The sequence below is a fragment of the Rhea pennata genome, chromosome 1, assembly GCF_028389875.1.
Source record: "Rhea pennata isolate bPtePen1 chromosome 1, bPtePen1.pri, whole genome shotgun sequence".
In the NCBI taxonomy this organism is placed as follows: domain Eukaryota; kingdom Metazoa; phylum Chordata; class Aves; order Rheiformes; family Rheidae; genus Rhea; species Rhea pennata.
Genome location: NC_084663.1, coordinates 138,137,984 through 138,154,367, shown reverse-complemented (window position 1 = coordinate 138,154,367; position 16,384 = coordinate 138,137,984). Strand labels below are relative to the sequence as shown.

The 16,384-nt window shown below is 40.5% G+C and overlaps 1 protein-coding gene across 3 annotated transcripts in view; it reads right to left on the bottom strand.

The window, feature by feature from the left end:
* MID1 (midline 1) overlaps positions 1 to 16,384 on the bottom strand; it is a 246,430-nt gene that overhangs the window by 147,014 nt on the left and 83,032 nt on the right. Inside the window, exon 1 of one of the 3 annotated variants that reach the window (XM_062601157.1) lies at positions 2,215 to 2,423. The exons of the other annotated variants lie outside the window; for them this stretch is intronic. The gene's annotated coding sequence lies outside the window, so the exon portion shown is untranslated. Of the gene's footprint in view, positions 1 to 2,214; positions 2,424 to 16,384 lie in introns of those variants that run through there. 3 annotated transcript variants of the gene reach the window in all.

Below are 16,384 nucleotides of genomic sequence, written 5' to 3'. Positions count from 1 at the left end.
GGTAGAACAGCTCTCTGCTACATCAATTAGGAGTGCAGCAACCGAGCTGACAGACAGAAGTCACCTTCTTATGCATATTCCTTTTTTCCCATAACAACTTCAAACTAGAAGCAGGAGTAAGGGCTCTCGCAGTATAGGACATTCCTGCTCCCAAGCGTCTGCTTTTCCTAACATTTTACATGGTTAGCTAATCACAATCTTGAGTTCCCACTAAAAGACGAAGCAAGCTGTTGGGGGCCAATGCAAACTGTCTGTCCCCCCTACCAGCTCCCTGGATTTTGCTCCATGGGCCCTAGCAGTGCACACAGGCTGCCAAACTGAAAATACCCGTGCAGAGAAAACAACCAAGCCCTGCAAAATTCTTCTAAATTGCTCACTTGGCACAGTGAGAGAAACCACACTCACAGGCAGGTGTTTAAATAAACTCTGGCAGCTCTTCAGCTGGCTCCCCTCGCACCTCCCTGCGAGGGGTAACTTCAGCAGGATGGAGCGCAGGAGGTGTGCGAACCCATCCTGGCGTCAGGAACGCAATTACCCCCTTGCATTGCTCCCGCACAGGAAACGAAAGACGGCAGACACCTACCCCAACATGCTGGGCCCTGCAAGAATGAGCCCGCCTGTGCCTGCGCCTGTGCCTCTGCTTGCGTCTCTTTTTAGGCTTGAATGCCTTGTTCTCCCTCTTGCCTCCTTTTTGGAGGGGGGAGGCAACTCACGTGAGTACACTAACTTTTTTTGCTCACCTTTCTGACTTTGCTCTACTCTTTTTAACCCACCACTTATGAATCCTCATGACACATAAAGCCTTATGCTTCAGGTAGAAATATCTCAGGAAAGTAATGTGCATGTTTCTCAGAATATTTTACTTTCTGTATTATTGCCACTCTGTAACGTTTCTACTTTTTTCTAATATCTTTTGACAACCCCTGTGCCAAAGTACCCTCTTGTGGTGATGACGATTTCTGATGACTATGTGCATCAGACTGACCAACCAGAGTTAAGCAGTATATAAAATGCCCTTCATTTTGGTTAAGAGTGGCACTACGTCCTCTGTTCCTAAAAAACAATAAAATTTTCCTTTTTTTTCCTGCTAGTGGGAAAAAAGAAATGCCATTCCTCCTCCCATTATCTATCTTCTTTCTCCTCCCTTCCCCACCTCCCTTAACTTACAGAAAAATGGTGCAAGGAAACTAAGATTTCTCACAATGGTTTCAGAAAGAGAGTGAAAAACAAATACTCCATTTGCACTACAGGTGCAAAGTCTTCACACATGCGCTCCCTAGCCACATACTATAAAAGTCCCATAGAGAGCTGAATGAGTAACACCCACACACAAAAGAACCTAGAAGACTTCTCTCATTTCCTCATATTTACTCATTGCCTACGTAGAAAATAACATATTGATTGTAAGCTTCTGCAGTTGACTGGCAAGGCGTTCTAAAGTGGGACAGATCTTGGGTTCAGTCTTCAGGCACAGCTCAGCCAGTTTTTCTTGCTCCCACAAGGCTCTTCTAACTGCACATTCTGGTTGTAAAACTACAAACAGTGAGAATTAAGAATATTTTGCCACTGTGCCTTTCAACTATTAGAATGAGAATAAAAGCTACTTTTGTCTCTTCAGGTGAAAAGAAGCCTTAAAAAAATCTCATTTGAATAATCTTAGAAAAAAAATCCCTAGAAAACACATTTTTAAAGTACTTTTGTGAAGCTGTAAGAGAGCTTGAATCTACTACATTTTAAAACAATCACAAGATTAAAGTACTGGCAGGCAAGGAACTCATGCAGAGCTGTTCAGTAAATAATCCCTGGGCTGAATTATTGGCATATTCAGGCTTATAACACAGCAAGTTCTCTCCTTTTACATGTCACAAACACGGCTGCGAGGCAGTCGCCACAACACATTTAAGCCCCGGCAAAACGGAATTGATTTACGTATCTCCCCAACGGCTTTCATGCCCCGTACAAAACTGAAACGCAGAATGACCTGCACGACGTGGGTTATTACCGGCAAGATTAAACGCAAAGCAGAAACCCTTTAATCAGTTTTTTTCCCCAAAAAACGAAACTTACTTTTCATCAAGCAAAAAAAAAAAAAAAAAAAAAGAAAAAAAAAAAAAAAAAAAAGGAAGAAAAGCATAGCTCTGCAGAGGTCCCTGCCGGTGCGAGCCAGCCCAGCCCCGCGAGCGCCCAGAGCCCGCGGCGCAGCCCCCTCCTCACCTGCCTCATGTTCAGGCTCCCATCACCCATCCAGCCGCGAAGGGGCTGCGCCCGCCCCGCGCCGCGCCGCTACCGGCAGCGCGAAAAATCCGTCAAGTTTCCCAGGGCAAACAAGTTTCCCCCCTCGCGCTGTTTTTCCTTTTATCCTTTGCTAAGGGGAGGGGGGTTAGGGAGGGGAGAGAGAGACTCTTCCTAAGACAATGTCAAGTTTCTCAACCTTCCTTCCCAGCCTATTAAAAGTCAGGAGCAGGGAGGCAACTGTCCGCCTGGCTCCTATTTCAAATCGCAGCGCAGGGATGTAGTAGTTGGCTGAATTAGGCCGTGAAATAGCCTCGCCAATGAGGAGAAAGGGGAGGGAGGGACAGCACATAAAGGCTGCCTACATGAGGATTAGGAAAGCTTTCAAGGATTTAAAAGACTGAAAGCAGCTGGAAACAGTGTCTCGGGCTACAAAGAGGGAAGTCAATTTGTGGTATAAGAGATTATTCCCATTCTCATCTAACTGCTCGGGGTCTGCTTAAAGCTTAAGAGGCTCCCAGGACTTAAGCAAGAAACTGTAACTGCCCAGTGAAACTACTGCAATACCAGTGACGCAGAAATAGTTCACAGCAGCCCGTAAAGTGGCAATATCCCATTCTAGTCGGAGCCACATGTGCTCCAGAAGCACCAATTTCCTCATGTCAGATTAGAAGGTAAATTACATAATGACATGAACTGGAAGTTAGAAAAATACTGTATGCTGTTTACATAAAGAACAAGTGCCTCTCTGCCTGAAGTAATGGAAGACTATGAAAATACACATATGAATCTATAGGCTTCAGAAATGTATTGCTGCAAAGTGATTTTTGCCTCGGTGGCAAATATTTAATCATTCTTAGCATTAGTGTGTTATCTGATTTTTTTCTTTAGGAAGGGTGATTTCCTCATTCCTGAAGATTAGCTCAATGTGCAAGATAACGCTGGACCCATTTGCAACTCTAAAGAAAAAATAGTAATGGAATTTTTAATGTTTTAACAATGAGATCAGTTCTTATCTGCTGCCCCTTAGTGGCTTTCATTAAAATAAACAAACCACAAGTCAAAAAAATCCCATATTGCAATGGGATGTGGCAAGTGCCATTGCTGCTTGAGTTACACCTTTCTTGAATCAAAAAGGAGGAGGAATACAAAACTGCAAACTCATACCACCTATTCTGCTTCTAAATACTTTGCCTCTCACTTAACATCAGTTCAGAAGCCCGTTCAGAAATCTCTCTGTTCCTCTCTAAATGGAAGTCTGTCTTTTGACCTCAGGGGACAATCAGGCAAATCTGACATCTGGAAAAGGCTCCAACATCATGAATTTGCTTCTGCAGGAGCTTTACCTACCATGGCAAAAAGTAGTCACTACCCAGAAAAATTCATATCAATGCAAGAAATCTTATTGAATTGAGCTGGAGAAAGAAGATGTGACAATGATGTACTGCCAGGATTTTAATTAAAGGTTTCCTAAAATATATTTCCTTTTAGCTTATGATAAGCTCCATGTACTAAGCGAGGGTATGTTGGAGGAAAACAAAGAGAAAGACTGAAAAATCTATTCATTTGCTTTCCTATTTAAAAACAATAAAAATTTTTCTCATAAGTGCAATCAAGAAAGGTATTTATTTTTTTCTATTTGCATAATATTGGCACTGTCCAGCTCAAAAGCAAGGTATGGAAGGAAGGAAAAGCTGATTTAAAACACTTTGTATTCCTTTTATCCAGGGCTGGACATGCTCTTGCTTGGTCTACATCTTCAAGTTGAAAGATCCATTTATATGTTTTAACTTATGACACGAACCAGATATCTCCAGGGATCAACATAGCACATTTTGTAATGGTAAGACCAACTATTCCATTTACACTAGCCAAAGTGTAGATAACTTTGTGATCCTCCAGTGGCAGACTAGCGTAGCCTCCACGCACTTGCAGAACAGCTTGAAGCAGCTGCAACACCTAGTCTGGTGCATTAAGAGCACTTAACAGGAATGCTAACCCTCTGTTCCCCAAACATAGCTCAGTGGTCACATGTCATCTGAAATGAGTATGTGGTATGTGAAGACCTTTTACTGTAGTTCAAACTAGGAGAATCTCTCCAGGATGCATTCAAAATGAGGGTGCAAATGCACTTTTTTTGAAGTAATTTGGGCCTTAGGGATAAAATTCCTTGGTGAAAGCAATATAGCAAAAAGTGCAAAACTTAAAAAATTGGTTTAGGATTAGCAAGGATTCATTCCAAAACCTTCAGTTTGGTTTCAGGGCTTTGAGAAGGGTATTCTGAGGGCAGCTTCAGAGTTTCATGTGGAAACATAGCTAGAGATTCAGTAATCACTCCTACATAATAAAGATCAAAAAATGAAGCACTTATCTAAAAGAAGCACACCTTTTAATATACTGCCACAGTGCCTGAGAGTATGTGATGAGAATTGCATTTTTTCTGAAAATTCAGTAGAACGTTGCATCAAGAACTGAGTTCTCTATAATAAAAAATGTCCTTAATATTACTAAAAAAAATACAAAGAAAATTTAGCAATGACACATGTTCTGGGGAGCTATTTTTCTACTAAGAAAATCAAGTGTCATATACAGCCCACATTCTAACTCTGCTATTCACTTTCCACCTTTGAGGAATGAGTTTTGTGATCAATCCGCACCACAGCAGTACGAGCACATGGGGTGAATGCAGAAAATTAGATTTTGAATTTAATGCCTCCCTAGTGGAATGAGAGGAATAGAAAGGGTCCACATTTGAACTGACTTTGCAGGTAGTCGGTCTCCAAAGACACAATGGTATAGCTAGGCATGAAGAAGAGGTATTGCCACTTGGGATATAAGAAAAGACAGATGCTGTTTTCTGGACCTTCTCTTTCATTGTCTGGTTTCCCACCTATAGTCCAAGTTAATATGTGTGCATGAGAAAGTTGTGCCACATTCGGGGAACTGAAAGAAGATTCTGCCTCTGAAACAAGAAACATTTATAATCCAACCACTGTTGCACCCAGTGGGAACCTACAGAGAGAAGGACAGCCAAAGGACTTGGTGTCAGCTGTAAGTCAATGCAAAACAGAGCAAAGCTCTGTATAAGCGAGAGCAAAGGTGTGCTCTCATAGTAGTAGTCCGTAGTAGTCTCATAGGACTCTCATGCAGTTAAGTTAAAAGACAAATGATCACAAGTACACTGACCTATTGGCAAGTTTAAATTTTCTGAACTCTGCTTATTGGTAGCAATGGTTAGCTCCCTCTTATTAAAGCTCCTGTTAGGTAAATTGCATGGGACTCTCCCAGGCACTAGCTGTGCTGCAATCAGAAGTGAGACTGCAGCACTTGTCGATACGCCTAAGTAGCTTTGACCTTGCTGCTTTGAGATATGTTAAACTGCGCTCTCTGAGAGCAAGCCTCGCACAGGCAGTCCCAACACACATATTGCAAGTACAGCATCCTTATGGCTCCACAGACCCCCCAGTTAGTTAGCTGGTTGCCTCTGTAGCAAGAGGTCAGGGTGCCGCAGGGATGTGCCTTAGCCAGAGCATATGCCTGTGCCCAAGGCCCATACAGACACATGGTCTCGCTGCTGGCATCTGCCACACTCTGCAAGACACATCCTGCACCTCCCATGCAAAGCAAACATGCTGGATCTCTGTGGGCTCATGCCTCAAACACCATGTTGCCCAGTCCATTAAAGCAGAGGCAACAGGGGATAACTTTAGCTGGGGATGCTGGAGCAGCAGCACTGTAGTGGTGAGAACATCAACCTGGTCTCTGCTGCCCCGCTTGTGACCCTGCAAAAGTGGTCGGAAGAGGCTAGTGAGAGCTCAGGACTTTGGGTGCTAATGTGCAACGAGTATTCCTTGCTATTGCTGCTTAAGATAAAGAGGCAATTTCAGCACATGTCCTGAGCTGGTTTCAGGGATTCAACAAACTTTGGGAGTTCTTACAGATGTGCAGCGAAATCCAACAGCATGTAATTTTGAATACAAATTCTGCATGATGTACAAATATCATAGTAAACTTGTACATGTATGTACAAAACTAGTAAATTTGATGCTATATATTCTTTGTCAATATGTTAAATCTCAGTCTGGAAAATGCCAGCTGATTTTGGTGGAATGAGCCTTAGTTCACTGAAAATCACAGCAGTGGCCAAGTTGAAGGTTTTCAGTTGTGATGAGGCAAAGACAAGAATCTTGATATCAGAAATGCAACACCTTCAAAATCCGAAATCTTTGTTTATTCTGCTTTGTTAACTAACCCTCCCTTAATTAGCTTTGTTCTTTCCAGTAAATTACTCCATATTCAAATACATGTACAGCTTTGACCTGGTGGACCAGATGCAAAGCAGCCTAATGTAGAATTACTTGGTCACTGGAGATTTGGTTTTTTTACATAACAGAATTTTATGTAATCCAGACCAGTTAAGTCTCCCCCATTAGCAAGAGGAGTGCAAAACGAGAAATGGAGAAAAAGACTTTAGCTGAATTCCAGCTGCCATGGAAATCCTTTTGGGCTCAGAGAATTGAATATAAGCTAAAGACAGAAGAACCACTTTGTCTCCATACTGAACTGTGCCAAATAGAGACAGGCAGGATCTCAGGATCTGATTATACATGAGAAATCAAAGAGCCAAAGCAGAGAAATATATGACCAAGCATACAGCTTAGAAAGAAACACAACATGCTTGAAAATCAACTGTTAAAACATCTTCATATGAAGTCTGTCAGAAATAGATTGCCTTTGATTTGCAACACACACAACTGATAAAGACATGCTATTTTTAAAAATAAGTAAGCAATTAAACTTTTGCACTTCAGCAGGAAAAAGGTAATATTCACATCCAAACTATTGGTGTTGAAATTCCTGTCTAATGGTTCTTATAATCTCTCCCTTGGTAGTTTCAAATTGGCATTTGTGGGAAGAGTAAGATGTCCAGAAGACAAAATACTATTTAATAACCCCAGACAGCTCTAGGATATATAACTCTAAGCAACACTAGAATATAAAATACTCACCAGAAAAACTGGTACATAATATTTGAATTAGAAGGATGTAAAATGAAAAAAAAATCTGAGAAGACAATATAAATAAATGCAAAAAGTCTGAGAACATATCAGTACTGAAACTGTTCTCAAAGTGTCAGCATCACACAATAATTTTAAAATGTATAGTTAACATTAATGAATATAGGGTTGTGGAGGGCAGATTTCCACAAACCAATACTTAACTGCTTTTATCACTATTGCTGCAGTGAATGAAATAAAGATAAGCTCATTACCCTGGCTGAGTGTTTGACTCATGGGTATTTAAATGCACAGGTTTGCCAACACAAGCTTACAAATAAGACGAGCATTGTCAGACAACCTTAAATTTACAAATACACACTGAAAGCCACAGTGAACAAAGAAGTCCTTAAGGGAGACTTTTGGGAAATTCATTACCTTTCAAGCAAGATGACTCAGCCTTTTGGCTCACTAATGCAGGTGGAGATGAAAGAGGTTGGAGCATGCTGCAGTCCCTTTGGTCGAATGGTCCTTGGGTGACCATTTCTCCCCCATCAGTATTTACAGCATCTCTCAGACTGCTCTGATCTCACCTGGAGCTGCACCGGATGCAGGCAACAGAGAAGAGAAGGTGTCTTCGGGACAACTTCTTCCTCCATCGCTTACGCAATCTGAACAAGCCACAGCTCAGACAGCCAGAAAAGTCATAAAAACTGATCAGTTACTTGCCTTAATGACAACTCCGACTAGATTTTTTGATTAAGGCATTTTAATCAGAAGAAAATATTTGCTGGATTTCATTTCGCTGCATCTGTGCTACAAGGCAGATACTTGATCTGCTAGACTGCACAAGTTGGTGCGCATTCATGTGCATTAAATTAGCTGCAGGAAGACTCTGATATTATGTTCCAAATTTATATGGACTATAGTAAGCTAAAAAGACTAATAAAGAAGCATGCTGTAAGGGTTCAGAGTTTCTAAAATGTCTGTTGGCTAACATACATACATACAGAATTTAGTGCAAATCATAATTAGTCTACCGTGGTATTTCCATTTTGTTTGCTAGGGTTTTACAATTAGCTGATACTTCATTAGTCTTAAAGCAACAGTAAAGAGTTAAATGACAATAGTTTTTTTCTTACTATTCCAATCTTAAGAAGCCTCTATGAAGACAAGAATGTATAAATAACATGAGAAGAATTGCTTTATATTTCTGTAATCCTTATTAGCGTAGAAAAAAAAATATTTCATAACATTTGTACTGGCTACATATTTAGTGACCAATGGCAAAACCCAGTCATGCAATAAGTCAAGCTAAGCAAATAAAGATTCAGACATATAGTATAAGTTGTATGAGATATATGCTATACAGTCCCACATCAAGCAATAGATGTCATCAGAAATAACACTCTGCTATTCCAGGAATGATATCCAAATATATATTCACAGAAATACCACAGAGTCCTCTGGCCACAATTTCACTGGAACAAATGAAAACCTGAACCATTAAATTGTCACCCAAGTGAATACCCACTCAAAATGCCATCATCTGCATCTTAACCAAGAGCATCAAACAATGCAAATCCTTCCTTTTCAAATGAAGCCTCACAGGTTTACCAAACATGTATATAACATTCTCACATTTAACCCATTCTGCTATAACAGAGAGTTTTTTCTTCAACCTGAACACAGCAGATTAGACATAGCATGCACCATACGGTTACGTCTCTGCTAGAAGTAAGGAGATCTAAGCGCTGTCGGGAGTGTACCGTGTTCAGGAAGAATTACAGGAAAACCTACTCTGCGTAGACAGACTTTCCATGCTGCAAGCAATGCTGGCATTTTAATATGTCTTCTTAGAAAGACACTGATGTGAAAAAAAAGAACATTTTTTAACTTATTTTTTTTTCAGATTTCTTGTTCTTGGAAAATGGTTGATATTGCAAAGTTCTGCTGCATTTCCCTAGAATGGCACCATACAGCTTGGGAACTGGAATTCGCGTGACTGGTACTCCCATCAGTAGCCCCAAAAGGTCGGCTTTCTGCCCACAGCAGATCTCCCGTGATGCATTACCTCTGCAATGAATCGGTCAGTGAGAAGAGCGTGCGCAGATTCCGCAATGCGGTCTCACCAAGCTAAAAACGGAGCTCAGGAATCTTTCCACAAATCCCATGAAGCAAAGTGCCACTGCAGGGTCAAGTGCTCCTGTATTGCATTGACTTGAAGGCAGAGTTTCAGCTCAGTTGAACAGGGCAGAAATCAGACTGAAATCTTCTGTTTCATTTTTTCCAGACAGAAAAGGTAAAAATCCTTGGCAAAATTTTGTATTTTCTCATGAAAATGAATTTCCTCCCCCCCAACCGTGTCCCAGTGGGGAACTCCCATTTACCCCTTCTCACCAGTGCACTAACTACCCGTGCCAGCTGCCTGACACATGGAGAAACAGCTTCTGTGAAGCAGACAGCACACTGGGACAGGAAATGTAAAAGTTACCTGTCCATCAGTTATATAGCAGTAGGGTCAAATGGAAACTTTGTGAAGAACTCTTAAATAACTGCTTAAAGAAATAAAGAAGACTCCAGTAAGGGACTGAAAGCTGTGACTTGGAATACAAATTGCAACCTGAAAATGGCATGAGGTCTATATGCAAGGCATTTAATCTCTCCCATTTTAATCCCCAAACTGTTACATGAAGCTACCTTTCCCTAAGGGCTTTGAGAGGATAAAGCCATATAAACCAAAACATCTTTAAGACATTATTGTAATCAATGTAGTACAGACCCTTCTATACACAGGAGCAAAAGGTACAAAAAGAATGATCTTTGTAGAAGTAACTACAAGTATCTGGGCTGAAAATAAGTAGATACAGTTGGAAAGACTGTATTAATCAGACAATACAAGTATACAGCTGGAATTACTCCTAGAAAATCATGTCTGTCTATGTGTGTGTGTGCAAAAGAGAAAAATATATTCAATTTTCTCTCCCAAAATGTATATTATTGTACTTTTTCTGTTGAAAAGATAGATTTTCTAAGGTTTTCTTCCCTACAACTGAGCTAAATGTTTCTCTAGCTTGGATACGAATTAAGTGTAATATCTGTGGTGAGATCAGGTCTGTAGGGGGAGAGAGAAGGCCTGGGGAATGATCACAAGATAAACCAAACCCAATCCTGAAGTCCTTAAGAGTCTGCCCAGGAAAACGTCTCTATGCAACTGAGAATTTGCTAATGTAAGTGACTTGCAATTTGACTCATAAGTTTCTGGAGTTCACCAGGGTCACCGTCAAGGTCAGATTACCTATAAAACATCAAATTCATGCTGCTTCAGCATAGCCTTTGATACTGATTATGTAATACATTTACACGGGAAGTTTTACACACACAGACACATACACACACAAAAACCCCATGTTCTTCTAATTTCAAATGAGTAATGAGGCAAAGAATTTAAAAGAAAATCAAAAGAGCTTTCTCATCAAAGAATTAAGTAATTTAAGGATGTGGAGAGATATCACAGAGCATTAGTCACAGCAGTAAAATAGCAGTCAGAGTAAAAAAAAGAGACAGTTTCAGAGAGTCTTCTGTATGATATTAATGCTTTTTTTCACCAGGAGTATTGCTTACAATTATTTATGTATACAGCAGGCCAAGGACTTGTTTGAAACACTATACTTTTAAATAGGTCCGTTGGGAGTACTGTCCTGAGAGGACGGGTCTGGTTAGGTCTCACCCTTCTATCTATGCCAAGTAGCCCTTTTTTTAACCTTTAAACTGTTTTCAGATGGTACTTTTATGAGCCACTATACTTCATTCCTTTTAATTACAGACATATATAGTATAGGTTTACCAGTTTCCAAAAGAATTTTTACTTTATTTAGGTCACATTTCCAGATGTGTCCCCTCCTTAGGCCTCTCTTTTTGTTAAATGGCACTGGCAATAAAAGACAATGAGTACAAAGATAATCTACTTCTCCAGGTTCCAGGCAAGGCAGTTTTATAATCTTATCCTTTGGTTCTTATTTTATAAGCTACCCTTATAAAAAATAGAATAAAGAAACACAGACTGGTCTGTGAAAATTATATTTCTATAGTTGAGGTTTAACTTTTTTCATGAAGATTCAATTATAGAAAATCCAGTTCAGGTAAGACTTGAACAATATGAAGGCAAGCACAGAAATAAAATGCATACCACTAGGCTTTAATTTTTGCTCTTCATTCCAACCCTGCCTGTGACACACTCTCTGGCATCATTATTTTGCACTGACAGCAGGGAAAAAGAAAGGGCAGAAGTAGCTGCTACTGCATATTACACCAACAGTGTAGGTTAACATATGCTGTGTAAGCTATTTCATGTAGATTTTGATCCCTAGGGTCACACTTTGTCACATATGCTCATACTTTCCCTTTTCCCAGCATCTTCATTAGCTTGTATTTTGCAGTAATATGCTATGAAATTACAATGATACTTGAAGGTCCTGGTTCCCATTTCATAAAGGCCTTTTCCACCCTTCCTGAACAGCAAGAAGAGCCTTTTTGCAAATGGGAATTGGGAGTGATGTCCTGATTATCCTGACACAGCCAGCCACTCATTCTATAAGTACTCTAAGTTCCCCTGTCACCTTCTGGGACTAAGAGCAAAGAAATTGGTAGTATATAACCCTGCAGACCAAAATTAGGCATTTGCACATGCAAAGGAATTTTGCTGAATTGAGCCGCTGTGTTGCCTGATTACGAAACCACTCAGTAACCTTTGATTTTACTCACGTCATTGTACATGTTTATTCAGAGTGGAAGCACACACACATAGTAATGCACTTCACACTGAATTAAGAGAGAAAGAAAAATCAGACTGAGGACTCAAAACCAAAGACTTTCATGATTTGAACACAATTTCCCTCTATCTCTTACCAAGGGAACTCTGAATACACTGGGATCTTCAGGCAACTGATCAGCACTTACCTCTCTAAGCAGTTTATAAACCAGGGAAATAACAGCCCAGGCCCAGAGAGGACAGAGCTCAGAGTCCTTTGGAAGAAGTCAACGGTGCTTCTCCAGCACGGGAGCTCTGCTTGGCATCCCTGCGTTCTTAGCTCAAGGGCTGGGTGGCACAGAAATAACACTGTAGGGAAATTCACCTGCCATACCTACAGTTTAAACTTTGGAAGAGTAAAATATTGTTTGCTTGCAAATTGGAAGCTGAAAAGAAAGGGAGAGCATCTGAAAGTCTTAAATGGCAGAAACTGCCCGTGCAACCAGAAAGGTCGTTACTGCTATGGTTTGATGTGATTCAAAGAGAGAAATTCAGAAGCCTGCACATAATGTAAACAGCATGGCTATATTCATAACTTAATAATTGCATCAAAGGAGGGACCTGACTTTCAAAATGCCTAGTTATTTTGGGTGCCTTCATGTAAGTTCCCATGTTCAGCCCTTTCAGGAAACCTTTCCCTTTTATGCCTCCTGTGTTTGGCCACTACAAGCCACAAATGTCTTCAGACCATGTAATCAAGGGCCATTACTACTGGCAGGCTGTGGGTGAAGGGTAATGCATATCTTCCACCCTTCTCCTTTGAGTGACTCCTTGTACCCATTAATCTTTCAGTTTTAATGAATAAAACTTGTATATGCAACCAAAGTAGATGGGCAAAGAGAAAACAGATGTTATTAGACAAGGGAATCATTAATCTTGAGCATTTTTATGTTTGTCTCCAAGAGATAATACCAACATTTTACAAATATTAGGAGGGCATTTGGCGCACATAGCATTAAGATGTTGCAGCGTCTCAAACAGGTGATAGAGGAGTTGCTATGGTTACTATATTCTGTTAAGCTGAATACTAAATAGGTTCACAAAATATATGTTCTTACTTGTTATGCAAAATATTGGTTGCCTAGCTGGCATTTGCTTATGCACCCCATTTATTTTGTCAAGGACTTTCCACTCCTTTCAAACAAAGTGGATTTTGGTACTGTTTGGAGAAAGGAGAGGTCACTAACCACTCTCCTCCTTCAGAAAAGGGGACAAGTTAGGTAGCTCATTATCTAGCCTGTTTATAATTAAATCTAAAAATGACTGCTCCACTGTACTGGAATTATAAGAGCTTTTATTTCAGAGGATTTAATGAGTCATAGAACTGTGTTTACAAGGCAACAAGCCTCCACTACACAAAGAACGTGACATTAGCATGGCAATAGACCATGTAGCTTTTAATGGCCTAAACAATTTGTCTCACATGAATATGAAGCCCTGAGGTTGTCCCATCACCAACATTTGATCCAGTGATCCTTTCAGATGGCTTACTTTTTTTGCCAGTGGACCTGAAGGTGATATTTAGGAAGTCTATTATCAAGCATGCAAATTGGGAGAAAAATGTGTCACATCAAATCATGACAGTTTAATAAGGTATTACTCATGGACAAATGCTTTCATGTACTGCCTGCTTAGAAGGGCGGGTTGAAAACAGTTACTGTAAATAAAGCATATTTGATATTTTTATTCTTACCCGTCCTCTTAGTGATGCAACTGAAGGAAAGTTTTAACATGCTAATTTCACTGAATTTTATCTTATTTACTAAAATTTCTAGAATGTAAACAAATACACAATTCCCATTTTTTCTTATGAGCCAAACACTACTATCTGGAATCCTTTGGACCTTTGTGGCCAGTATATAGCTGATTCTTAGAAGCCATTTAGCTTTCACAGACACATCAAATGATACCAGCAGACAAAAAGATCAGAACTTGCTGAGTTTATTAAGAATAAAGGGGATTTATTTTGAAATTTTTAAATCGCAGTAGCCATAGTCAAATGATGGAATCCTGCTACCACAGAACTCTTTACAGTGGTAACAGCACACTTTTAATGAGCTGAATGTGGCTGGGACTTCACCTATAATCCATTGATACATTGCTTGTGATAAGCAAAATGTAAATGATTCCTCTGGGTTAGAGTAAGAACTTACATCTATTTGAACAGTTGATACTATACTGATGTTAGTAAACAGTTTAGTTCTAAGCAAGATAAAGCAAGAGCAAATGTGCTGGCAACTTTCAGATCACTCTTGCAACTTGTACCCAGAGAGATTACTGGGAAATGAATTAATATTTTGCAGTCTGAGGCACCAAATATTTATAGCAGGATTGAGCAATAACATAGGAATTTGTAGAAGATAATATGTTGCGCAGATCTAACTATGTACTTACATTTTGTATTTTAAAGTGTAGAATATAGCGTATTTCTAGAATCAAGAATGGACATAACATATTGCTCTTGCAAGGTGTTACCATGTTAACAGCTAGGGCACCTTCTGTTAAAACTATTAATATGTGGCTTATCACTTCATAAAAGCTTGAAATCACAATGCCACAACAATAAGCACATGCGGTACATACGAAGTCGGTCTGCAAATACAATAAAAAGCGTCCAGAGAGAAGCATTTTTGTGATGTAGTTAGCAGAAGTAAAATATCCCGTGTTTGTTCTACAATTGCCACTTTTGTAATCTACAGAATAATCCATCCGTACTCACTCTGTACTTTGGTTCCTTTCTGAAGTGTAAGAAAGTCTTTTGTTGCCTCCTCCTTCCTCTCGACACACACCAACCTCACTTGCGGAGCTAAATTTGAGGGCGCCAGTGAAGTCAACCACAAGGCTGAGACATTGTCAGGAAATCTGCTCCCAAACCTACAACAGACCCTCTATTTATCCTCATAGAGCTATTCTCTGTATCACAATGATGCTGTTACTAGTTTCAGTATTTAGGCACTTGCTACATTTATAGAATAACTAACAACAATTCCAGGAATAAACACGAAAAAGTGGATGAGGTGATAAGTGCATTAGAGGAGTGGGAAAAGCAAGAACTATAAACTTTCCACACAAATATGCACTGGTACGTTAAAAATAGAACTACCACCTCAGGAATACAGATAAAAATATCTAAACTGAAAAAGCTGACACAAGATCAGAGGCACACACTTCCGAGGAAAAGACACCACCGGGTCCTTTCTCGTATGCGACCGACCGGGGAAAGGAGGGGAGAATAAAAGAAAAAAAAAAAAGAAGAAGAAGAAAAAGAAGAATAATGCAGTGATATGGAGTTGGTTTGATTTTTTTTCCCCCCCTTGGTGGGCGGGGGGGGGGGGGGTAGTTTTTTCCTCCGGTAGGGAAACCAGGAGCCGGGGCTGCCGGGGCCGGGGCGCTCGGCGGGCCGAGAGCAGCCCCTGGCGGCCGCCGCTCGCCTCGGCGCCGCGGCTCGGGCTCCGCGGCCGCCTCTCGCCTCGCCGGGCCACGGAGAGCGGTTTTTGCAAGCTTTTCTCGAGCGTGGCTCTGCCTTGCAGCCCGTCGGCCGAGGGGCGGGCTGCGGACAGGGCGAAGGCGCGCTGGCTCTCCGCAAAGAGTGGGAAAGCCCTGCAGCGCCTGGCGCTTCTCAGCCGCGCTCCCTCCCTGAGCCCGGCAGTGGTTGCGAAACCAAAACCCAACACACATGGCAAGCAGTTCTGTTAATTCTTGGTAACACTGCAACGTATCTTCCTCTCATCCCTGAGAGACAGAGAGGAACTCTGTGTTTCTAAACCTTTCTAATGTGTGAAGCTGATTTCTACACGTAGAGAGAGAGAAAAAAAAAAGCATCCTTTCACAATTTCTCCTATTTTTTTGTCGAGCTTGAATGATTATGAAGTATACTATTGCTGCATACCAGGAGTACATTATATTACACTTCCTGCCCCAGCTGTATTATCACCATGAAGTCTCTACACTGTAATTTTTCTGTAGTTACAGGCTTAAAAGCCCACAGGAGTTTGCATACTTGAAATTTGTGGTATTTTTTCTTACCCCAGCATATCCCTAGCCCCGTGGGATAAAATTTTTTTGTTAAAGACCAGCTTTCTTGCTTGTGAAAATATGATGAAACCACTGAACTCTGACCATTAAAGCAGAGTGCATTCCACATTAGCCTGTAGCAACAGGATATCCTGATAGTCAGCATAAAGAGGATAAAAACACCAGCAAATAAACCTAGGATAACTGAAACCATCCCACTTAAAAGTATGTGACTATCCATCCATCTTGCTCATTTTCATAGTCTTTCTGTTTTTTTTTTTTTTTTTTTTTCAGTATTTAACGTGTATTTTTTGTTTGCTTCACAAAAGGT